The sequence below is a fragment of the Zonotrichia albicollis genome, chromosome 26 (assembly GCF_047830755.1).
Source record: "Zonotrichia albicollis isolate bZonAlb1 chromosome 26, bZonAlb1.hap1, whole genome shotgun sequence".
Taxonomy (NCBI): domain Eukaryota; kingdom Metazoa; phylum Chordata; class Aves; order Passeriformes; family Passerellidae; genus Zonotrichia; species Zonotrichia albicollis.
In genome coordinates, this window is record NC_133844.1 from 6,629,892 (window position 1) to 6,638,239 (window position 8,348).

At 48.3% G+C, this 8,348-nt stretch overlaps 1 long non-coding RNA gene across 1 annotated transcript; it reads right to left on the reverse strand.

Moving 5' to 3' along the window:
* Window positions 1-793: 793 nt before the first annotated feature.
* Window positions 794-4,816, reverse strand: LOC141731910 (uncharacterized). Its single transcript, XR_012583810.1, has 3 exons — window positions 4,393-4,816; window positions 4,166-4,285; window positions 794-3,709 (listed from the first exon to the last, which is right to left on the reverse strand). It is a non-coding gene; the product is annotated as an uncharacterized LOC141731910 (long non-coding RNA).
* Between the last annotated feature and the right edge of the window lie 3,532 nt (window positions 4,817-8,348).

The following is an 8,348-nucleotide window of genomic DNA, read 5'->3' on the forward strand; positions in this document are numbered from 1 at the left end:
GGGGCTTGTCTTTGTCAAAAAGTCTTTACAAAGTATCCGGCGCCGGGTGTCAGGGAGGACAAGTTTTTTAATCATGTTAAAATGATTTATTTAAACGTCAAGCCATGTCACCTCACTTCCTTTCATTTTTCAAACTGTTTGTGTTTTTTCTGGATGATAAATTTATCTTCAGACAGCCTCAATATGACTAATTAACTTTGAAATATAAGAACCAGATGTGTGAGCTGGAGAGCTTTCTGAACTCATGCCAGGCGTGGCTTTTTTTTTTTCTTTCCCCTCTCTCCTTTTCCTTTCCCTGCACTGAAATTGTTCTGCAGACACTCAGGGCACATGGGAAAATGCAGAGAGATGGATGGACAGGCTCTCTGCCCCTTCCTGCCCTGCCCAGGTGATGTTTGCTGCCCAAAGAGGGGCAGGACATCTCTGGGATGTGGGAACCGAGCTGCCACTGCTCCTTTGCCACATGAAAGGAAATCAAGGCTGGATGTGACACAAAGTGACTTCTTTGAAAGAAAACCCTGCCGTGTGAAGTGGGTTTTCCCCTTCTTTTCATGCAAGGATTGCTGCACTCGAAGAAGGGAAGCATTTATGTACTGATTCATTAAGAAAAGCCTCCCACATTATTTTCCCTCTGTCCTAAGGTGCGTCCTCATCCCTGCTGCAGAAATCCTCCCCCAAACCCACAGCCCCAGCCCACAGTGAGAGAGGATGGACAAGCGTGACAGAAAATAACACAATGTGCACACACTGCTCTTTTCAAGGGAAAAAGACTTTTTAATTTCAGACTCCAACATTTATAGATTTCCAAAAGTGACAGTGGATTGGAGGGTGACAGTGCCACCTCTCCAATGACACTGGACAAACCAACAGTCCATCAACTTTCTCCTCCTCCTCCATAAAAGAATGCAGAACAAGAAGTTATTTACATAAAGTGCATGAGAAAGCTCGTTACAAGAATGTAAACATCAGAAGGCTTAGAAAATCTTTAAAAAATCATTTAAAAATCATTTAAAAATCATTAAAAATCATAAAAATGGGGACAAGGACTTGGTGGCACCATGCTGAGAGGACAGGAACAAATGTCCCTTGGCTGCCCTGGCCTCAGCAAACACTCCCCAAGCCCAGAATATGGGGATGGCAATGGCAGAGGGGCTGGCAGGGCTCCCACCCCACTCTGGGGCCTGAGCCTGACCTTGGTGTCACAGCTGTCACTGTCACATTCTCTGAAAAATCCTCTTTGCCCAGGATTTCTTCTCCTGGGAAGCTGAGAAGCCTCAGAGAAAAGTGAAAACAATAATTATCTCATTTGCTTCTCCTGTGTTTTGCTGCTTTAGAATGTAGTTTAAAAATTGTTTATCCAACAGGTGGGTGGTTGATTGGTTTCATGTGAATTGTTTTGACTTAATAACCAATCACCATCCACTTGTGTCAGGACTCTAAAAGCAGTCATGAGTTTTTTATTAGTATCTTCTTAAGTCTTCTGTCTGTATCCTTTCTGTATTCTTTAGTATAGTTTAGTATAGTATGATATGATATGATATGATATGATATGATATGATATGACATGATATGATATATAAGACCATATCAGATTCTCAATTCCTCCTTTATCTTGGAGACCACAAAAATACATCACAGCTCCATGGGGCACAGGGAACAAGGGGCAAAGGCTGACAGGGAAGTGGCACCAGGATGGGCTCCTCAACCCAAACCAGAGTGTGAGATCCACAGGACACTCCAGAGGGAAAAATTCCGGCCCATCCCCTGACAGGACAGGACATTTTCCATCTCTTTTTGTGGCTCTGCAGTTTGGAGAGGCCCCTCAGGCTCTGTTCCCAGAGCTGGGGTGGCAGCACCACCATCCTGCCCCACACCAGGTCCCCACGTCACCGGGGAGCGCCGCCGCCTGCCAAGCAAACATCAACAAAACCTCTCTTCAGCCAAAACAGATTTTTCAAACAAAGTGTAAATATTCATGAAAAAATGTTGGTTTCAGTAGAGATTTTCCTGATCTTCTTGGAACCGGTAATCAAAATAATGTTTTTTAAATTGCGGGTTTTTTTTAAAGAAATTCTTTTAAGTTTTCATTTAAACAACTCTAAATTTATTCCATGAAAAAAACTTCAGCTGAAATTATTGGGTGAAGGAGATGGCTGGTCTTCCTTGGTCTCTGCCAGCACGAGACCTTTCAGGAGCTGGGAGGTCTCTACTTCTGTGGCTTCCCAGGGCTGATGGGGCAGAGCATGTCTGTGTGTCCGGCCCCAGCGTGGTCTGTCTGTCCAAACCCAGCACTGGGAGCATTACTTGGCCTTTAGCAGCTCAGCCCACCTGGGTTTGCACACCCAGCCTCTCCACATCCCATATCCCACACGATTTTAGGCCCAGAAGGGCCTAGGCCAGAGCAGTGGTTCAGCAGCCAAATGAGGAAAACCACCTGGATAAAGCGATTTTACACCCAGGGATGTTCCCCCTGGGTTTCCTCCATCCACTGGAGGCTCTCTGAGGGCTCTCTTTTGGCTCAGAGTGGTGAAGGAGATGGCTGCTCTTGTTTGGCCTCTTCCAGCACGAGGCCTTTCAGGAGCTGGGAGACCACTCCTCCTGCAGCTTCCTAGGGCTGGTGGGGCAGAGCATGTCCATGTGTCCGGCCCCAGCGTGGTCTGTCTGTCCAAACCTAGCACTGGGAACATTCCTGGGCTTCCTGGTTTGCACAGCCAGCCCCTCACTCTGGGCAGCAGCTGATCCCATCCACGTCCCACACCATTTTCGGGCCACCCCAGCAGGGCCCAGGCCAGAGCAGTGGTTCAGCAGCCAAAATGCCACAGAATAAAACACCTGGATAAAGTGATTTTACACCCAGGGATGTTCCCCATCCACTGGAGGCTCTCTGAGGGCTCTCTGCTGGGTCAGAGTGCATAAGGAGATGGCTGCTCTTCCTCGGCCTCTTCCAGCACGAGGCCTTTCAGGAGCCGCTGCCCAAGGCCTGGGAGGTCACTCCTGCTGCAGCTTCTGCAGCCAAACTGCCATGAGGAAAAACACCTGGATAAAGTGATTTTACACCCAGGGATGTTTCCCAGTCACTGCAGGATCTCTGAGGGCTGCAGAAGGGGCAGGAAGGGGATGCTGGTGGCAGGTCCCCATCTCCCAGGCAGAGACCTGCAAGGAGCTCGCCTCGTTAGGGCGATAATGGAGCGTTTCAAATCCTGCTGCATTCAAACCAAGCCCTCCCCATGCCTCACCCCTGCCCTAAATATCCATCACAAGGCAGGAAGGCAGCCGGGAGCGGATGTTGACAGCCTTGATGTCTTGGCAGGCAGGATCCAGCAGCATCTCCCACTGTATGGCGCTAGATATTTAATAAAGTAAAACCCCCAGGATCAAGCAGGCTGCAATCCCTCCCAGCTCCTTTCTTCTGCCTTGCTCGAGCTCTTTCAAGCCTGCCTCCCGTCTCTCTCCAGAAAATCCTTTCATGCCTCCCTCACCAGACTGACATTTTGACAAGTTGCCACGAGTGACATCTGATTTGTACAAATTTCAAGACTAATAAATCTACCTGTCAAAGCGGAAACTTTAAAAGGAGCTAAGCCCAGCGGGTATAGTTTAACAGAACTCAAGTTGATGAAACTGTAGGATGGAGAAATTATATCTGTCACAATCCACCCACATTAGTTCTGTAGAGATGTTGGCAACTGAAACAAACGTCTTTCACAGCCTTGGAAAAAAAAAAAAAGGGGGAAAAAAATAAAAGGAGACTGTTAATACTGTGAGTAACAAGTAACAGTTCTATTTGTAAACTAGCAAATTTATTTATTTCATTTTTAATTTGCCTGTAGACACGCGAGGAGGGGAGTGACCCTCCCTTACCCCACACCCCTGGCCCAGGGTCTGGGGGCTCTGGGCCCCCCACTCTGCCCCAGTTTCTCGCTGTGCTTGTGGCAGTGTGGGGATGTGCTGCTGCAGGTGCTGTCCTGCTGGATCCAGCCATGAATCCCTCTCAATTTCATGCCTCTCCTCACCCTGAGCCTGGTGGGATGTGTCACCCCCAGCCCTTCTGTTCTTTGCTGGCTTTTTGGTTGCATTTTTGGGGGTTTTGCTGCTATTTTCTCTGTTCTCTCTGCTGTGGTTCCCCTGGGACACTCAGGGAATGCTCTGTCTCTGCCAGACTCACCCATCCACAGCCCTGGAGCTTTCCAAGGGCTCTGCTTGACTTTCCCCTGTCTGAGGTTGGTGTCCCCAGGAACTGTGAACACCCATAGCAGAGCAGAGCAGGGGCTCCATCCCCCTGGCTCTGTGCAGAAATGAAAATAAAGGAAAGAAATCACAAACCTTTCCCATTCCCTACCTTGGAGTGCAGAAAATAAAGGAAAGAAAACACAAACCTTTCCCATTCCCTACCTTGGACACAGGGATTTGAAACTTCCTGATGGGTGTTTGAAGAGCAGATGAAGAGGCATCCAAGGGAAGGAGATGTGGCCTCATACCCAGCTGAATTCCCTTTTTTATTGCATCTCCTCTTTGAGGCACACAGACGTGAGCAGCCAGTTCATTCTGCCTGCTGGAGAGAGATTGATTTGGAAGTCACACATTGCATGAAACTCCTGCAGCCACGTCTGCAGCGCTCAGAGTGTCTCCAGGTGGATCTAATGACTGAGTGAAACCTCAGAGCTGAATATTTATGACAGCTGGTGTGGTTAGAACTTGCCCATCTCCCTTCATTACAGGGGAGGCAGCAGTGTGAGCTCTTTCCACTCGATTCCCAAGTGTGGAGAGGCTCCCTGCCTTCTCCCCAGCCTGCAGAGCTGCTGCCTCACCCAGCCAGGATGTGTTGGCTGTGCAGAGAGCAGAGGAGGGGAGTGCTGCTGGTCTCCCCTGCCTGCTGTGGGCTCAGTCCTGCTGCCCTTTGGCACAGCACGGTGCCAGCCAGGCTCAGAGCAAGTCCCATCCTGCCAAAGGTCCATGAAATCCCCTTCAAGTGATGCCCAAACAGCAAAGCCAGGCCAGGCTGTGGCTCCCAGGACACTCTCACTTGGGCAAGACCCAGCTGGGAGACCCCAGGTTTGGTTCTACTCCTGGAGAATCAGCAGGAACTCTCCCATTGTGCAGACTGGCATTTCCACAGGATGAAGAAATTCCCACCTGTTGGGGAAGATGAAACAGTAAAGCCTTATAAACATGATTGCCTGACAAAAGATTTTGAGAATATAGAAACTATAAGTGAGATTGAAATGAAAGCAAGCTTTGAGATCCCTCAGTTACTGAACAACTAGAAAACAATGGTGTGGCTGGCTGAGGGTAATCCCCTTTTGATGGAACAACACCCTCTGCTTGCAGACAGCTCCAAGGGTCAGAGCAGACCCTACAGCTTGGCAGAAGGGGCCCAAAGAGGAGTTTTTAGGGTTTAAAATGTAACACAGGATGGTAATGTTTCTTATAGGCTGTATGTAAATACTGTAGGATTTGTATCTTGTACTGGATTGGTTAGTGAGAATCAGAATATTCAGCACAGAAGATTTATTGTATTGGAACGGGAACTTCACTGTCTTAGCTCTTACCCCTTTTACTCTCTTACCTCTTGTCTCTTAGCTCTTGCCTTTTACGCTCTTACCCCTTTTACTCTCTTACACTTTTACTCTCTCACCCTCTCATCCTCTCTCCCCCTCTCTTCTCTCAGGCCTGCTCTGAGCTGTGGCTGCAGCTCCCAGCAGGGCCCTGCACTTGGCCCTTTGCAATAAACCCAAATTCCACCATCTGGCTTCAGAGATCTCTCATCTCCATCCGTCCCCACCCTCCTACTCCCCCGTAAATCCTACACCCACCCAGTCAGCAAATCCCACCCAAGCCTCACCCAGAATCTCAGGGTGGTTTCTGAAACCTCAGCTGGGATCACCCAGGGCCATTCCTCACTTCCACCAAGTCTGATTTAGCCATGTGCTTGCAGCAATAGATTTGTTTTCCTGTGGATGTGCAGCTGCAGGAGCGAGCTGTGCAGGAAGTTTATTAAGCTTGGTTAATTTTCTAATGGCCACAGTGCTGATGGATGGGAGCCGCGCCGGCTTCCTGCTCCACTCAGAAGTCAAATAAAAATAATCATGCTGATGGGAAAATATATTTCTTGTAGCTGCAGCAGATAATAGATGAGATGGGAGTACCTGCCAAGTGTCTCCTCTCTGGTAACATTCCCAGGGTCAGGGTTGGGGCTGTGATTTCAGTGTAAACAACCTTCCCTGGGGAGTTTTCAATTGTATTGTTTCAATTCCTGCTGTAGGCTCTGGTGTGATGAGGATGGGACAGAGAGGGGCTCTGGCACCCAGGGTGGGTCTGGCTGATGGGTTTGGGGGTCTCACCTGCAGCTCTCCCACCTGGAGAGAGGAATTGGCTTCCAGTAATACCTGCCATAACCCCAAGGGCTCCCAGTGTGTCCCAGCTCACAGACATGGCTGTGCCCTCTCACTGCAGATGAACCCCAGTTTGAACAGTCTCTCTCCCTCAGGCCAGACCCAGAGCCACTCATTTCCATCCCAAAAGCTCCTGCTCAGAAAAGCACAGCAGGCAGGGATTATCCAAGAGGAATTTAACTCACTTCTCTGCGATAAACTCTGGTTTAGGGAGATTAGGACTGTTTACCCAAGAAGTAAATATTGCTCAGTGCTCAGCTGCTGCCAGACACCAGGGAAAGGGCTGGAGGCAGGGCCAGGGATCCTGCAGCACCCCAGGAGTGGTGGCAGACACCTGCAATCCTTGTTAATTCCTGTCCTCCTTGTTAATTCCTGCCCATCTCTGCTGCCTGGTTGCTCCAGCCAACCTTGGGACAGAGCTGGGACATGAACTCCACTCTGCACATCTGTTTGGGAGAATAATATTGTAAATTTGTGCACTGGAAGTGTCTAGGGCCAAGGATGGGGCTTACAGCAGCCTGGGCTGAGGGTTGAAGTGGACTTTAAGGTCCTTTCCAGCCCAAACCATTCTGGGAGTCTCTGAGGTGCTCAGAGGTTTCTGAAGCACAGATGAAAATCAGGCTGAGTACCAAACCCAGCACTCCCGAAGCTTTGTACAGCTGAAAATCAGGCTGAGCACCAAACCCAGCACTCCCAGCTCGTGCTCTGAAGCCACCAGACCTCCTTGGCTGTTTCACACCAGGCACACCTTTGGTGAAGAGCATTTGCAGTCCCCCAGGTCCCTCCTGGAGAGTTTAAACTGGGCTTTGTCCCAGCAGGGATGGCAGCAGAAGACAGATAGACCCCGATGTGTTTGCAGTTCCTCCTCCTTTGTGGCATGGGAGCTCCCCTCCCTGCCTGGGGTTCTTATCAGCCCTCCAGGTTTCAAAGGGCACTAATCAGATCCATCACAGGGCTCCCATTCCAGGCCAGCTCCAGGCTGTCACCGCCCTCCCGTGCAGATGTTGGGTGATTTAGAGGGGACCATTCACATTCACAGTCATCGCTTCAAATAAACAGGCTGAGAGTTTAATGATTTCAAGGTAAAGCTCTTTTATTAAGACAACACAGAGAACTTTTTTTCAACCACAGCTGACATCACTATAATAAATCACCATCATGTCTTGTGGGATTGAAAAAGCCAAAATACTGTCAGAACTGATTTTTCTGGCTACTCGTGCCTCCAGAACAAACCATGTGTTTTTAATCAACAAATCTTTGTTTTGCATTTCTAAGACCCTCGCACTCTTTAAATAGTTAGCATTTACCAGAGGGATATTTTAAATTCAACACACTGCTTCCTTACTGGAGAGATTAGGAAACAGGACACCACATTACAGCCTCACCGCCCCTGTCCGGGGCTCTCGGAAATTTGTTTTTGTTACATCCATGCAGCATGGAGAAGGGCTTTCCCATGCTTGTCTCCAGCTTCATTAGACCGTTTCTCCCCAAAATCAGAACATTTACAGCTTGTACGAACCAAACCATCTACTGAGACATTGTGAAAAACGTCTCTGTGCAAAGGTGGGAGAAAAAGTAGTGGTGTCGCAGACATCTTTTATGAAAAATCCTTTCTTTAGGATTTTTCCTTCTGAGAAGCTGAGAGACCTCAAGAACAAAATGTAAACAATGATTATCTGCTGCTGTGGAATGCAACAAGTAGATCTTTGATTAGCTCATGTTAGTTGTTTCTAATTAATGGCCAGTCACAGTCAGCTGGCTCGGACTCTCTGTCTGAGACACAAACCTTTGTTATCATTCCTTCTTTTTCTATTCTTAGCCAGCCTTCTGATGAAATCCTTTCTTCTATTTTTTTAGTATAGTTTTAATGTAATATATATCATAAAATAATAAATCAAACCTTCTGAAACATGGAGTCAGATCCTCATCTCTTCCCTCATCCTCAGACCCCTGTGA